Here is a 4,172-nt window from a genome sequence, read left to right on the forward strand (position 1 = left end):
TAATAATAATAATAATAATAATAATAATAATAATAATAATAATAATAATAATAATAGATGTGGGATGGCTGTGGGAAGGCAATAGTTTATGGCTGTCAGCAATCATTGTTTTTCATCTATCTAAAAAGAAAGTATGTTCTTACATTCCATCCCATTTTTTTTCTATTTAAAAATGTATAAGACCTGCAAAGAATGTGAAGTTCCTTCTCAAAGATCAGGTCATTACATGTTTTGCTATTCTTCAATACATATGTAACACCTGCTTACATCCTCTCATACTTGTATTTTCTGCTCTTATCTGCATGGCATTCACAAAGCAGTTACGAGCTGATGTTTGGAAATATATTTACAATATGAAAGCTTTCCAGGTATATGATGGTGGCTCAGGAAGATAAACAGAATGAACATAAATTTTCCAAAAGGGATGTCCTCTCACAAAATGGCCTTTTGACTTACCTGTTGTCCAACACACCCCAGCTGGAATCCTGTGGTGTCCCATGAATGTGTAAATTCCCATACAAAAGTGGTTGGACATTAAGGACCTATACAGTCTGGCACTTTGTGCCAGCCTGTGGATGGAGTTAGGGAGCAGCGTCTGCACACTGGATGTGCTAACTCTGCCCCTAGGGCACCATTTTGGTGTGCACTGGTCTACATGGTGTGCACCATCATGATGCCCCTCCAGTGCTATATCCACATAATGCAGCACCAAAGGGGCATCATAAAGCTCCTTTTTGTGCTTTATGGAGGCCAGCTTGGGGGCTGTGGCATGAGGTTGTTGTGGCCTTGATCTGGCCAGTAAAGGGGCAGCTGCATGCCACCCATCTGTACAGCCCTTATGTTATGTTCAGTTCATTGTCGCTGTCTGCTTTCAAGTCATTTCTAACTAACGGCAACTCGAAGGCAACGCTATCACACAGTTTTCTTGACAAGATTTGTTCATAGGGGGTTTGCCGTTGCCTTTGAGGCTGAGAGAGTATGACTTTTGCCCAAGACCATCCTATAGCTATTAATTATATATGAATCTCTCAAGGGTACTGCAAAGTACAAGGCAATGGGCTGTATCCAATTGTAAGATTCAAAATCTGCTGTGGAGTGGAGCAGAAGTGTGAGGCTATTTATTAAACTGTGGAATTTGCTACCACACAATGTGGTTTTGACTAGTCATCACATCAGACAGCTTTAAAGCAGCTTAGACAAAACTACAAAAGGGTGCTTGTCATGATGGTCATATTAAGTGATATAACAGAATCCCTCATCATGACAACAACTCTAAAAGACCCTAACCTCCAACGTTTCACAGATGAAAACTGGGATGCATGTGGCCAAACATGCATTGTAGCGTGGTCAAGGTGGCAAAGACATCAATGACAAAGAATAGACATGCTAGGAGAGGCTGCAGCAATTTCCTTTCACCTAAGCCTACTGGGAAAGGCAAGATTCTATAACAAGTACATTTCTATACCGTTTATCAGTGTACTTAAGCACTCCCTAAGCGGTTTACAAAACATAAGCTAACTGCTCCTAACAATCTGGGTACTCGTTTTAGCAGTCTAGGAAGGATGCAAGCCTGAGTTGAGCTTGAGCCCTTTCGCTGGTATTGAACTTGCAAACTTATGGTTTGTGAGTGAGTGGCTGTAGAACAGGCATTTAACCACTGCACCACCAGGGCTCTACCCCTCCTCTACTCTCCCTTCATGGGGGTAACTGATTGTTAACTACTTTTGTACTTTGAACTCAGTTCTTAGCAACTGATGTAAGCTGAGGATAAAGGGTAAAAGCAGAGGAGGAGACAGAAACTGGAACATTTTGAAAGCAGCTGAAGAAGTGTGACAACAGAGTATTAATTAGGCCTGCCCCTGCCAAATTGGGACGTTTGGAGGGCATGGGACAATCCAAAATGAAGGTGACTGTACTGATATTTTACACATACATACACAATTCTAGAAATTTTCATCTCCACCAGAATCAGGTAAAGTGTTTTGTAAATTTTGTAAATCTTGTCCACCTGAAAATACTGTGGATTACAACAGGATCATAACAATACATTGTTGCTGGAAAAATCCATTCCCCTTCCTATTATTATGACAATTGCAATGAAACCTAAAAGAGAATGGGGTGGTGGGGGTGGTGATGGCAGATAATGCCAATGACTCTGCTAATGAAAAAGTCTTGTGTCAGCTTTGAAATCCCTGGCTCCAGTACACCACCTCCAGGGCTAGAAGTACACATATCTGAATACCATCTTCTGGGGGAAAGCAGCAGAACAAGACCCAAGGGTGACAACTTCCTTCCATATACAGAGACCAACTGGTATAACAACTGAATTTTACTTCAGTACTGCCAATGAGATAATGTGCTCCACTACGAGTGGGGCAACAAGGATTGGATCAGATATTTGATCTAGCTCCCTCCTCTGAAAAGAGGGGAATGGCCAGTGGGTCCAAATAAATGACCAAGGGACTACCAATACAGCCATCCAGGATTTGTTATCAGAGATGGCCATTCTCTCTACTAATAGTGAGGCCATCCTTGAAGAAAAGTCTATTGCTGTCATGTTTTGCTTGTGGGGCTCCCATAAGCATCTGCTTAGCCATGGTAAGAAACACAAGACTGTATACAGGGGTGAGTGATTGCCAAAAGCTTCAAAGCTGTATTGACCTTCCATTGGGCCACAGACTGCCATGACTTGCCCCCTCCACAAAAACCTTCCCCTGATAGTTTTTAACTTGAAAACAAATTTAAAATGCCCACCTTGGCCTCCAGGCATGCCCTTCCTGCAGCTTTTGCAGGCCCAGGAGAGGACATTTTTTTTGAAGCAGGATGTACATCAGAAGTCAGAAAGACAAGTCGGATCCAGCAGAGTTCTTCTTGTGCTCTAATTCTGTGCAGTCACTCCCAAGTGTATACACAGGTGTGTAATGTCATGCTCTGGAGGGATTCTTTCAAGCTCTGTGAAATAGCTCAAAGGGCTGTGGGAAAGGAAATACAAAAGCAGTTTGCTAAAAATTCTGGTGAGAATATATAAAGCAAGTATGTACATACCCAGTAGTGACAATTCTATAAAGCTAAACACTGTGAGTTGTCATGAAAAGAGTATGGGACTTGTCTTCATAGTTTCACTCAGCCATGAAGGTGAATGGGTGGTGTTGGCCAAGTCACTCTCACATTTTAAGTTATCTCAGTGGGCCATACCCCTCACAGTATTTTTTGTGTTATAACAGCATGATTAAGCAGACTGCCTTTACTTTGAAGAAAAAAACAATTATGCTCTTCCATGCCAGAACATGCTCATGCGACTAGGACTCAGTAGCAGCTGACAGCTGGAAATGATCCCTCCTCCTGCTGCTGTATTTGTTTGTCTATTGGGGGCAAACCCAATGGTGCTGTTTATTGAATTTCAACACAAATAGCAGGGGTGATAGATATTTTCAGCAGAGAAATGTTCTAAGACCCTTATCTGCGCTGGGAATTGAGTATAGAAAGGTTGTTTTGTTGGATTAAAATGCTCAGACTCTCACAATCAGCAAGGTCCCTGTCATTCTGGTTGGGGGGTTTGAAACACTGGAGTTAAATAAAGTTGTTTTTCCAAAAGTTGTCTGGGAGCACATTCACAAATGGGGCATCATAAGAGATTTTCCTTCACAATAAAAACATTTAATTTAAGGAGGCTATTGGGAAATGATGTGCACTAGTATGTGTCATTTAGGCCACAGAGTTTTTATGAAGACAAAATAAATTTCACCAACATCTGTCATCCTAAGAAGAAATTGAAACATAATTACTGAAATCTAAATGGACTAGACAAGGGGTGAAATTTTACTCATTAAAGATGAGTAGAGTATGTTATTGTTGTTTGTTAATCCTGAAATTTAAATGTGAAATAAAAATGGAAAATAGTTTATTTTAATCTTTTACATGTTTTTTTTAAAAAAAACAATTAAATATATATATTAAAAATTCAGCTGAGCATTGCCCTTTCCTCTTGAGCTGTGACCCTTGGCCTGCAGTTTGCAAACACTTGCTCAGCCTGGGGAAAAGATATTATTATTAAACTATTATTATTATTTTTAAAACCCAGAAAAAAACACAAGACAAAAAAGGAACAAGATGGCAAAAGCAGTCAATCAAGTAATACAAACATTAATTCCAAAATCAGCTATGTGCCATTA

General features: G+C 40.3%; 1 protein-coding gene across 1 annotated transcript in view; it reads right to left on the reverse strand.

Annotated features, from left to right (window-relative positions):
- The window catches only part of C5H4orf17 (chromosome 5 C4orf17 homolog), a 54,277-nt gene extending 51,045 nt beyond the window's left edge, over positions 1-3,232 (reverse strand). The window contains exon 1 of the mRNA XM_042470760.1: positions 2,755-3,232. The gene's annotated coding sequence lies outside the window, so the exon portion shown is untranslated. The remainder of the gene's footprint in view (positions 1-2,754) is intronic.
- Between the last annotated feature and the right edge of the window lie 940 nt (positions 3,233-4,172).

The sequence above is a fragment of the Sceloporus undulatus genome, chromosome 5 (assembly GCF_019175285.1).
Source record: "Sceloporus undulatus isolate JIND9_A2432 ecotype Alabama chromosome 5, SceUnd_v1.1, whole genome shotgun sequence".
Classification (NCBI taxonomy): domain Eukaryota; kingdom Metazoa; phylum Chordata; class Lepidosauria; order Squamata; family Phrynosomatidae; genus Sceloporus; species Sceloporus undulatus.